The sequence below is a fragment of the Pleurodeles waltl genome, chromosome 8, assembly GCF_031143425.1.
Source record: "Pleurodeles waltl isolate 20211129_DDA chromosome 8, aPleWal1.hap1.20221129, whole genome shotgun sequence".
NCBI lineage: Eukaryota > Metazoa > Chordata > Amphibia > Caudata > Salamandridae > Pleurodeles > Pleurodeles waltl.
Genome location: NC_090447.1, coordinates 1500868089 through 1500881025, shown reverse-complemented (window position 1 = coordinate 1500881025; position 12937 = coordinate 1500868089). Strand labels below are relative to the sequence as shown.

Below are 12937 nucleotides of genomic sequence, written 5' to 3'. Positions count from 1 at the left end.
CCCTGGCATTTAAAGATCCTGCCAAGTGTTGGGCATTCAGGGAGATGCCCTTCGAGTTCTGCCATTTTGAGAGACAGAGGTTTCAAACACAAGGCCCACAATCCAACCCCACCTCTTTGTTCAGTAGCACATGTCAAAACCTGTACCCGCTGCCCCTTGATCGTTGGAAGGAATTCCTCCAATGCCAAACAAATCACTTGCAAATCCAACAAGACAATGTAGAGGCCAGGAAACCAGATTCCTCTAATCTCCACCTCTCCCTGATGAACTAACCAACCCAGCAAGGATGCATCCGTCACAATGACTAGCTCTTGGTTGGGTAAGGAGCGGGCCTGTTGCCAGTTCAATCGACACCAAGGAGACACCACTGTAGATCCATCACATTCTACTCTGACACCTGGAAGGAACCATACAGGTTCCCTTGGTGCTGGGCCCACAGACTTCAGACCCACTTAAGAGGCTGCATGTGCCAACCCTTGTGTGGTTCATTAGTAAGATGCTAAGAGGCACACACCCCTCATAGCCACTCTCACTGAGACCCAACTCAAGGGTTGAATGAAATATAATGATCATAGCCCATATAGTCTGGGCCTGTTGAGGAGGAGGAGGGGAAGCTCTAAACAGCACTGGTTCCAATACAAGGGACTAGTTGTGAAGGAGTCAGGTGTGATTTTGGCACATTGATGGAAAAGTGTAATGCTGTCAACAGATTGGCTGTCGTCTGAAGTTGGTTTACGACTGTTTGAGGCAATCCTGCCTTCAATAGCCAAGTAATCTCAACCTCCAATGATTGGATACTATCACTATTATTACCTTTCTGCACAGGGAAGGCTGAAACAAAGCACTGTGAACTGAAAGTGCTCTTGGCCTACCTGAAACTGCAGGCAGCGTCTGTGGGGATAGGGTGGCAATGTGGAAGTAGGCGTCCTGCAAATCAAACGCTGCATCTAGTCTCCTGGATTAAGGGCACATAGCACTTGGGCCATGGTGAGCATTTTGAATTTGCCACGCCCGAGGAAGTTGAGTGGGTGAAGATCTAGGAGGGGACAAGTATCAGTCAGTCCCGATCTGATGCTGGCACCCTCCCTACTGTTCCCTTAGTCAAGTCTCCATGAAGTGTGGACAAGTGGTCCTCCAGGAGTTGTTGTGGGGTGTGTGGCATGTCCTGGGGATGTGACAGGAAAGGCAGGGAGTAACTGTGTGCCAGGATGTGGAATCTCCACTGGTCAGATGTGATGTTACTCCACCCCAGAAAATAGACATTGATAAGCCCCTCCCACCAGGCGATAATGAGTTGCTGAGGATAATCTGAAGGGGTTTTGTGGCAGCTGTGGAAGAGGGAGCTGCTGTCTGGGTACAACACTGCTCCTGACAGCCTGGATGCTGTTGGCCTGATCCCCGGTCTTTACTTCAAAAAGACTGGTGGCCTGTTGTTGCTGAGAAAGAATTTGGTATCACAGCTGGTGTCCCCTACCAAAGCCTTGGAAGGGTTGATGCTGTTGGAGAGTCTGCTGAAGAGCTGGGGTCTCCTTAAATTTCTCAACGGCCAAGTCCGCCTTAGAGCCAAACAGTCTAGAACGGTCAAAGGGTATATTGATTAGGGATTTCCATATACCGATGCACCACACTGGTACTGACTGCTCTGCCCTGTCTGTCTGGTCAAAGCCAGAACGAATGAAGTATGTCACTGCATCTTTGCCCTCTGTAATTAAGACGCTACAGGGTTGGACGTATATCATCTGGGACAGCTGGCAAAATGTTCCCCACTCCCCCAGCGCATGCATCTATCTCCCCAGTAGGGAATAAGTGTTGATGGACCAGAGGGCAAGACAAATAGAGAAAAATATACACTTAGCTAAGGTCTCCATTCATTTTGGTTCCCTATCGGGGAGTAGGGCGGAATGCATTATGGTGCAGGTTACTCGTAGATACCTGCACTACAAGGCTCTCTGGACTGGGGTGTTAAAGCAGAAAATCGGGATCCCCAGGAGCGGGATCATGTCCCCCATTTAACAGTCAACCTTGTTATTTGCCGATTAACCAAGGAACAACAAACTGGCTCTGTCCAGGTGCCCATCGGCACACTGGTCAGGGCCTCATTAGAAACACAATATAGGCTCGTGGTTTAGGACCTCTGTCATAGGTAAAGCAAGGTCAAGCACCTCCGCAGCTCTCCTAATTAAAGTAGTGAGGGAGGTGGACTCCTCAGTTGTCATGGCCACTTTTGGGGAGGAAATGCTAATGTCTGGGTAGGTAGCCAAGCCACTGCTATCCTGTATATTGTAAGGGCCAATGTCATCACCATATGTTTCTGGGTCCAAATGGACATACTATCATTGCCTTACTATTGGGTGATGTGTTCAGAGATAAACAGATCTATTGGCTTAATTTCTGGCACTAGTGCCAGTGTCAAGATTCGAACTGGTGACACCAGTCGTGGAGCCGAGGGCAACAACAGATGTTGCGTCAGGGCTGGGGTCTGTGGTGCTGACTTTGAGGAAGGCATCAGCCTCAAATCGAGACAAGTGTCATTGTCTGCATCAGGGATGGACCTGCCTGGCAGCTGCGCGACTGGAAGTCATCTCAGATCCATGGGCCTCAAAGGTCTGCTAGAGGGACCAGTGAGCCATCGTAAGACCTGTTTCAACTTGCAAAGTTGTTGTGGTGTCACTGAAGGCCCTGGGAGGTCACGGCAGATTAGGATCAGCACCAGAATTGGTTTCCACAGTGAAAGAAGCACTCCATGGCCTCGAGGTGCCCGGGGGTGGGAGTGGCAAGATGACAGAGATCCACGCTTGTACTTTTTGTATTCCTTAGACTTCTCTGACCTATCAGAACTCTGTGACTTTGACAGTAGTTAGTCAAGTATGCAGTCTCGGGAGCAATGTGCAGCCTCGACTGGGACCATTTTGTTGACTTCTGTGATGCTAGGCAATGGTATGTTTTGCCTCACAGTCACAAATGGCTTTGCCATTCATCTTTGTGCAACACTCGTACCATGCCAAGAAGTAGTCTCTTCAGTCTTGGGTGCCTTGTTGCTGATTTCACCTCTGGAGATTCTTTAGGATCCATCATAGTAAGCATGAACAGAGTGGGTGACCACTGAGGTGTATAGCAGAGAAAAACAATAAGAAAAACAATTTTCAGTGCCTAACTATACACATCTTCCCAACCACAATGGCTGCAAATGAAATCTGAAGAAGGTGGTCACAGGCTTCAGCAATATGGATTAATCAAATCATGAGTCATACTGACTCCCTATATGGGCGATGCCCCCAAAAATGTTTTCTTCTTCTTTCTACTTGTTCACGACCCAACCAGAAGATGGTTGAAAAATAGACAGTATGCTAATGTAGAACAGGTTCACAATGCAAAATGTCAGAGGCAAAACAGGTGGAACTGTGTTTTGTAAGCAAGGTTACCCTGGAAGGGGGGACACTTGGAAATGTGGCTAGGTTTCACACTTACTTTGTTATTGTCTGAGAACATATTTGTCATGTTCCTACCAATCCTCTAACACCAAAACCTGTCCTGCTCCCATCATCTTTAGTAACACATTGTCCTCAAAGTTGCTCTCAGCAATGATGACAAAATTTCAAGGTAGTGAAAGATTTTGTTCTTAGACCACATCTTAATTTTCATCACTGTCTTGTGCCAGTTACTGGTTGCAGCAATTGGCAACAGGTAACTGTGGTGAGCGTAACTGACATCGAGGGTCTTCAGTAGTGATGGTTAAGTGTCTAGTCAGGGCCATTGAAATATTGTAATTGATGATCTGGCCAGAGGTGGATTTTAAGATCAGCAGGGGTGAACAGCATGTGGGTCAGGCTGAAGTCAAGGTGGTTGGGGACATCAGTCAAGCTGGTCTTGGTAGACAAGCTGGGTGGGGATCAACAATGAACTTGTCAGGTCTTGTTCTTACTGCAGGGTTCTCGTTGATAACACGTTGGAGCTGACTGCCGTGAGAATTCCCATCTGAGGAAACCAGATTATCTCATCACAGAAAAATTGTGCATGTGCCAATCCTTCCTGGTTGGCAATCCTCTTCTAAAAGGCCCGAGTACAAGCTTCATATAAAATACTGATGTGGATACTCTCAAAAAACATTCAGACAATACATATCATGAAGAGTCTGGACTTCATTCATACTTGAAAAACACATTAAAAATATTAAAAAGTATGCTGCAACTGTAAATCAAATGAAGCCACTGAATCCAGCACTCAACAAAAAGGAAACAAACTAAACCAGTGAGCCAACCAATCGCCTGTCCGAGAAGGAGTGTTTTTCTTCTGAAAAGCTTCTAAACCAAAAGCACTATTCCATGATGTGCTGTGAAAGAATAGAACAGGCCCCCCCGGACAGAACTTACAGCCCAACCACTGCACTCAAATTAAAGGGCGAGATGGGCTGCTTATGTGTGAGAAGGTAGCCTCTTTCTAGCCTTGTTACCCCCACTTTTAGCCTGTTTGTGAGTGTATGTCAGGGTGTTTTGTCACTGTTTTCACTGTCTCACTGGGATCCTGATAGCCAGGCCTCAGTGCTCATAGTGAAAACACTATGTTTTCAGTATGTTTGTTATGTGTCACTGTGATCCTGCTGGTCAGGACCCCAGTGCTCATAGGTTTGTGGCCTATATGTATGTGTCACTGGGACCCTGTCACACAGGGCCCCAGTGCTCATAGGTGTGCATGTATATGTTCCCTGTGTGGTGCCTAACTGTCTCACTGAGGCTCTGCTAACCAGAACCTCAGTGGTTATGCTCTCTCATTACTTTCAAATTGTCACTAACAGGCTAGTGACCAATTTTACCAATTTACATTGGCTTACTGGAACACCCTTATAATTCCCTAGTATATGGTACTGAGGTACCCAGGGTATTGGGGTTCCAGGAGATCCCTATGGGCTGCAGCATTTATTTTGCCACCCATAGGGAGCTCTGACAATTCTTACACAGGCCTGCCACTGCAGCCTGAGTGAAATAACGTCCACGTTATTTCACAGCCATTTTACACTGCACTTAAGTAACTTATAAATCACCTATATGTCTAACCTTTACCTGGTAAAGGTTAGGTGCAAAGTTACTTAGTGTGAGGGCACCCTGGCACTAGCCAAGGTGCCCCCACATTGTTCAGAGCCAATTCACTGAACTTTGTGAGTGCGGGGACACCATTACACGCGTGCACTACATATAGGTCACTACCTATATGTAGCTTCACCATGGTAACTCCGAATATGGCCATGTAACATGTCTATGATCATGGAATTGCCCCCTCTATGCCATCCTGGCATTGTTGGTACAATTCCATGATCCCAGTGGTCTGTAGCACAGACCCTGGTACTGCCAGACTGCCCTTCCTGGGGTTTCACTGCTGCTGCTGCCAACCCCTTAGACAGGCAGCTGCCCTCCTGGGGTCCAGCCAGGCCTGGCCCAGGATGGCAGAACAAAGAACTTCCTCTGAGAGAGGGTGTGACACCCTCTCCCTTTGGAAAATGGTGTGAAGGCAGGGGAGGAGTAGCCTCCCCCAGCCTCTGGAAATGCTTTGTTGGGCACAGATGTGCCCAATTCTGCATAAGCCAGTCTACACCGGTTCAGGGACCCCTTAGCCCCTGCTCTGGCGCGAAACTGGACAAAGGAAAAGGGAGTGACCACTCCCCTGACCTGCACCTCCCCTGGGAGGTGTCCAGAGCTCCTCCAGTGTGCTCCAGACCTCTGCCATCTTGGAAACAGAGGTGCTGCTGGCACACTGGACTGCTCTGAGTGGCCAGTGCCACCAGGTGACGTCAGAGACTCCTGCTGATAGGCTCCTTCAGGTGTTAGTAGCCTTTCCTCTCTCCTAGGTAGCCAAACCCTCTTTTCTGGCTATTTAGGGTCTCTGTCTCTGGGGAAACTTTAGATAACGAATGCATGAGCTCAGCCGAGTTCCTCTGCATCTCTCTCTTCACCTTCTGATAAGGAATCGACCGCTGACCGCGCTGGAAGCCTGCAAACCTGCAACATAGTAGCAAAGACGACTACTGCAACTCTGTAACGCTGATCCTGCCGCCTTCTCGACTGTTTTCCTCCTTGTGCATGCTGTGGGGGTAGCCTGCCTCCTCTCTGCACCAGAAGCTCCGAAGAAATCTCCCGTGGGTCGACGGAATCTTCCCCCTGCAACCGCAGGCACCAAAAAGCTGCATTACCGGTCCCTTGGGTCTCCTCTCAGCACGACGAGCGAGGTCCCTCGAATCCAGCGACGCTGTCCAAGTGACCCCCACAGTCCAGTGACTCTTCAGCTCAAGTTTGGTGGAGGCAAGTCCTTGCCTCACCTCGCTGGGCTGCATTGCTGGGAACCGCGACTTTGCAGCTACTCCGGCCCCTGTGCACTTCCGGCGGAAATCCTTCGTGCACAGCCAAGCCTGGGTCCACGGCACTCTAACCTGCATTGCACGACTTTCTAAGTTGGTCTCCGGCGACGTGGGACTCCTTTGTGCAACTTCGGCGAGCACCGTTTCACGCATCCTCGTAGTGCCTGTTTCTGGCACTTCTCCGGGTGCTACCTGCTTCAGTGAGGGCTCTTTGTCTTGCTCGACGTCTCCTCTCTCTGCAGGTCCAATTTGCGACCTCCTGGTCCCTCCTGGGCCCCAGCAGCGTCCAAAAACGCCAAACGCACGATTTGCGTGTAGCAAGGCTTGTTGGCGTCCTTCCGGCGGGAAAACACTTCTGCACGACTCTCCAAGGCGAGAGGGATCCGTCCACCAAAGGGGAAGTCTCTAGCCCTTTTCGTTCCTGCAGAAACCTCAGCTTCTTCTGTCCAGTCGAAGCTTCTGTGCACCCGCAGCTGGCATTTCCTGGGCATCTGCCCATCTCCGACTTGCTTGTGACTTTTGGACTTGGTCCCCTTGTTCCACAGGTACCCTAGATTGGAAATCCACAGTTGTTGCATTGCTGGTTTGTGTCTTTCCTGCATTATTCCTCTAACACGACTCTTTTGTCCTTAGGGGAACTTTAGTGCACTTTGCACTCACTTTTCAGGGTCTTGGGGAGGGTTATTTTGCTAACTCTCACTATTTTCTAATAGTCCCAGCGACCCTCTACAAGGTCACATAGGTTTGGGGTCCATTCGTGGTTCGCATTCCACTTTTGGAGTATATGGTTTGTGTTGCCCCTATCCCTATGTTTCCCCATTGCATCCTATTGTAACTATACATTGTTTGCACTGTTTTCTAAGACTATACTGCATATTTTTGCTATTGTGTATATATATCTTGTGTATATTTCCTATCCTCTCACTGAGGGTACACTCTAAGATACTTTGGCATATTGTCATAAAAATAAAGTACCTTTATTTTTAGTATAACTGTGTATTGTGTTTTCTTATGATATTGTGCATATGACACTAAGTGGTACTGTAGTAGCTTCACACGTCTCCTAGTTCAGCCTAAGCTGCTCTGCTAAGCTACCATTATCTATCAGCCTAAGCTGCTAGACACCCTATACACTAATAAGGGATAACTGGGCCTGGTGCAAGTACCCCTTGGTACTCACTACAAGCCAGTCCAGCCTCCTACATTATGGAAATCTGGTTTCACTGTTACAGTACTGATGTACTGAGGATTCTCAGTCAGACAACACACAATATTTCTAAAGGATGTGAACCTATGAAAGATCCAATGCTAGAGAACACCTGAGAGGCATTCAATACTCTTGCCCGACAGTGTCAACTTCAAACTGGTACCTTGCGTCTTTCACTTCCGATGTGGTACCACATTAAGGCATAGCATCCTTTGATCCCAGTTCAGTTGACACCGTCTTACTGCTATTCCCACTCTTAGTTGTCAGTCACTGAAGGTGGGTTGCTGACTAAATCACCAGGCCCATTAGAAAAGGGAGGAGCCTATTTACATCTCTTCAGGTGGATTAGGCAGGCACTAGAGGAGATGAGCAGGAATCTTCTGGTATATCTATATTCCTGCCACTCAGCATACATGTGTGCCTGTCAGACAAACACACTTAACAAGCATTTGCAATGCAATGGGTCTCGCATTTACTTGAGTCAGAGCTACTGGCGTTCTAAATTCATAACTGGACTTTTTCTTGCCACGTTAATTGGTCAACCCTGCCTCATGATTTGGTCTTTTCTTGCCACATAATTCCAGTGGCCCTGCATATAACTAAAGCACTTCCATTTACCTTCTTCCTCCTCTATCTGCAGCCAAAAGTGAAAATGTTGCGATTTAGCATCCTAATTTAAATCTGCCGTGCTAATTCCAATGGAATACCACTTTCACCACCATCAGAGTTGCTGGCTGGCTAACACGATTCCCAAAACAAGACAGCCATGGAGGAGTAATGAGAAAAATAAACTAGAAGGGACACCCAAACATATCGAGAGTTTTCAGTCATAGTGTAATAAGGATGCTAAGTTGGCCTGAATCATGGTCATAATTGCAATAAAGAGAGATTAATAAAACATATAGAATTATCATATAAACCTAATAAAAAACCTTTATCAGAAATAAACGTTTGGCATTAGAGTATAATGCCCAGAACAGCCCCTAGAGGGCACCACAATGAAAGTAGCATTTGTAAGCAACAAGGTCATGTTACCATATAGTTAGCCTCCAGAGGGTATAACCACATGAAAAGAAAATGACAAAGTATTGCAGTGTAACCATATATTAAGCCCTTAGAGGGCGTAGTGCATTACACATTTCAGAGCTAGCAGGCCTACTACAATATTACAAACAAGACCCTAAAACACAAACTACTCTCAGCTGTAAAACTAAAGTTCCACCCATGGGAGAGGTTAAGAAATACTGAATGGAGGGAGGGGTTATTATTTTGGGGTCTCCACTAACATAGTGTGGGGACCCAGAGACAGAAAGAGCAGGCTGTGGAGAACATTTCTAAGGTGGTCCTATTGTCCTGGGACCACCATAGACTCAGTTATGAGCAAAAATGTTCTGTAAAAGAACACCCTGCAAAGCATTATGGAATGACCAAGTGCAGCAAATATTGTAGTATGTTGACTAATGTTCAGAACAGCTCATAGAGAACACCACAATAAAAATATCACTTGTAAGAAACATGGTCATGTAACCATATAATTAGCCCCTAGAGGGCATAACCACATGAAAATAGAACGGTACAAAGTAATGTAGTGAAACCATATATTTAGCCCCTAGAGGGCATAGTACCTTACACATTTTCAAGCCTAGCAAGCCTACTGGAATGCTAAGTCCCTTAGAACACAAACTTCTCCCATCTGTAAAACTAAAGTTTCCAGCCATAAGAGAGCTTAAAAAGGGACCGAATGGTGGGAGGGTTAATTATTTTGGGGTCCCTACTAACTTAGTGTGGGGACCCATAGATGACCTAAGTAGGAAGAGTGCATCATGGGAACATTTTGGCGGTGGTCCAATTTTCCTTTGACCACCACAGGCTGATTTATGGGCAAAAATGTTTTGAAATAGAATGCTTACTAAGCATTATGGGGTGCTGTAAGGAAATGCCTCCTTGGCATGGTTACCCCCTGACTTTTTGCCTTTGCTGATGCTATGTTTTGAATTGAAAGTGTGCTGAGGCCTGCTAACCAGGCCCCAGCACCAGTGTTCTTTCCCTAACCTGTACTTTTGATTCCACAATTGGCACACCCTGGCATCCAGATAAGTCCCTTGTAACTGGTACCTCTGGTACCAAGGGCCCTGATGCCAGGGAAGGTCTCTAAGGGCTGCAGCATGTATTATGCCACCCTAAGAGACCCCTCACTCAGCACAGACACACTGCTTACCAGCTTGTGTGTGCTAGTGAGAACAAAATGAGTAAGTCGACAGGGCACTCCCCTCAGGGTGCCATGCCAGCCTCTCACTGCCTATGCAGTATAGGTAAGACACCCCTCTAGCAGGCCTTAGAGCCCTAAGGCAGGGTGCACTATACCATAGGTGAGGGTACCAGTGCATGAGCACTGTGCCCCTACAGTGTCTAAGCAAAACCTTAGACATTGTAAGTGCAGGGTAGCCATAAGAGTATATGGTCTGGGAGTCTGTTTTACACGAACTCCACAGCACCATAATGGCTACACTGAAAACTGGGAAGTTTGGTATCAAACTTCTCAGCACAATAAATGCACACTGATGCCAGTGTACATTTTATTGTAAAATACACCACAGAGGGCACCTTAGAGGTGCCCCCTGAAACTTAACCGACTATCTGTGTAGGCTGACTGGTTCCAGCAGCCTGCCACACTAGAGACATGTTGCTGGCCCCATGGGGAGAGTGCCTTTGTCACTCTGAGGCCAGTAACAAAGCCTGCACTGGGTGGAGATGCTAACACCTCCCCCAGGCAGGAGCTGTAACACCTGGCGGTGAGCCTCAAAAGCTCACCCCTTTGTCACAGCCCGCAGGACACTCCAGCTAGTGGAGTTGCCCGCCCCCTCCGGCCCCGGCCCCCACTTTTGGCGGCAAGGCCTGAGAAAATAATGAGAATAACAAGGAGTCGTCACTGGCCAGTCAGGACAGCCCCTAAGGTGTCCTGAGCTGAGGTGACTCTAACTTTTAGAAATCCTCCATCTTGCAGATGGAGGATTCCCCCAATAGGATTAGGGATGTGACCCCCTCCCCTTGGGAGGAGGCACAAAGAGGGTGTACCCACCCTCAGGGCTAGTAGCCATTGGCTACTAACCCCCCAGACCTAAACACGCCCTTAAATTTAGTATTTAAGGGCTTCCCTGAACCTAAAGAAATTAGATTCCTGCAACTACAAGAAGAAGGACTGCCGAGCTGACAAACCCCTGCAGAGGAAGACCAGAAGGCACCAACTGCCTTGGCCCCAGACTTACCGGCCTGTCTCCTGCCTTCCAAAGAACCTGCTCCAGCTACGCTTTCCAAGGGACCAGCGACCTCTGAATCCTCTGAGGACTGCCCTGCTTCGAAAAAGACAAGAAACTCCCGAGGACAGCGGCACTGCTCCAAAAGAACTGCAACTTTGTTACAAGGAGCAGATTTAAAGACCCCTGCAATTCCCCGCAAGAAGCGTGAGACTTGCAACACTGCACCCGGCGACCCCGACTCGACTGGTGGAGAACAACCAACTCAGGGAGGACCCTCCGGCGACTCTACGACTGTGAGTAACCAAAGTTGTCCCCCCTGAGCCCCCACAGCGACGCCTGCAGAGGGAATCCCCAGGCTCCCCCTGACCGCGACTGTCTGAACTCCATTTCCCGACGGCTGGAAAAGACCCTGCACCCGCAGCCCCCAGCCCCTAAAGAAACGGAACTTCTGTGCAGGAGTGACCCCCAGGAGGCCCTCTCCCTTACCCAGGTGGTGGCTACCCCGAGGAGCCCCCCCCTTGCCTGCCTGCATCGCTGAAGAGACCCCTTGGTCTCCCATTGAAACCTGAAGGAAACCCGACGCGTGTTTGCACACTGCACCCGGCCGCCCCCGCGCTGCTGAGGGTGTACTTTCTGTGCTACTTTGTGTCCCCCCCGGTGCCCTACAAAACCCCCCTGGTCTGCCCTCCGAAGACGCGGGTACTTACCTGCTGGCAGACTGGAACCGGGGCACCCCCTTCTCTCCATTATAGCCTATGTGTTTTGGGGCACCTCTTTGACCTTTGCACCTGACCGGCCCTGAGCTGCTGGTGTGATAACTTTGGGGTTGCTCTGAACCCCCAACGGTGGGCTACCTTGGACCAAAAACTGAAACCTGTAAGTGCCCTACTTACCTGTTGAAACTAACAATAACTTACCTCCCCCAGGAACTGTGAAAATTGCACTAAGTGTCCACTTTTAAAACAGCTTATTGTGTTTTATGTGAAAAGTATACATGCTAAAGTAATGATTCAAAGTTCCTAGAGTACTTACCTGCAATACCTTTCAAAAGAGCTATTACATGTAAAATTTGAACCTGTGGTTCTTAAAAATAAATTAAGAAAAGATATTTTTCTATAACAAAACCTATTGGCTGGATTTGTCTCGGAGTGTGTGTACCTCATTTATTGTCTATGTGTATGTACAACAAATGCTTAACACTACTCCTTGGATAAGCCTACTGCTCGACCACACTACCACAAAATAGAGCATTAGTATTATCTCTTTTTACCACTATTTTACCTCTAAGGGGAACCCTTGGACTCTGTGCATGCTATTCCTTACTTTGAAATAGCACATACAGAGCCAACTTCCTACAGGTGCCTTTACCCGAGTGCAGTGAATACTGTAGTACCGGCTCTTACGCTGTGCCAGAACAGCCCTGTTGTGATTTCCATGTTTTTTTACATTAAGCATTTGTCAAATATAAGTGTTTTTTGGAAAGCTATGGAGCGTAAAAGAGAGAGCCAAAAGAAATGACTCTAATTAGATAACAGTGTGAACAATATGATCAGCGCTCCAATACCGCTGACGGAGTTTGCTCTGTGAGGGCCCTAGCTGCGATGGAGCACGAAGGAGCGAGACAAAAGAAAAAAATAGATCACCCACGCTGAAGTATATCGGCAGTTATCCATGTAACAGAGTCAGTCTGCAAGGTGGTAACAAAACCACCCAAGGCAGGACAAACATAAAGCAATTACCAATGATATCAAGGGCTTTTTAGAAGGCAAGCTCACAAACAAATGAAAGTGATGGGCATGAGGTGAGCATGGTTAAAAGCCCATAATACTTACAAAAGGTCAAAGCACTTGCGCGTTCAACCTAAACATGGTCCTGCACCTTGAGGCCAGCACCGGAAAGAAAGCCATCACGGAGGCACACACACATCTTTCACGAAACCATGCCATTAATTACTTTTACAATTTTTTTTAAATTACCTGTAATACTACAGCACAAGGAGTTGAAAATTCACCTCTGCCTACACTGTGCAAGAGAGTCCAAACATTGACAGCATTTGAGCACAGATTTTGTGATTGTTTGTGGAAAGTTCAGAAGGCAGTAGTTAAAACTCCTGCGTTGGTTAAAATA

The 12937-nt window shown here is 47.6% G+C and overlaps 1 protein-coding gene across 11 annotated transcripts in view; it reads right to left on the bottom strand.

Moving 5' to 3' along the window:
* POU2F1 (POU class 2 homeobox 1) overlaps positions 1-12937 on the bottom strand; it is a 511154-nt gene that overhangs the window by 320938 nt on the left and 177279 nt on the right. The gene's annotated exons all lie outside the window — the stretch shown is intronic.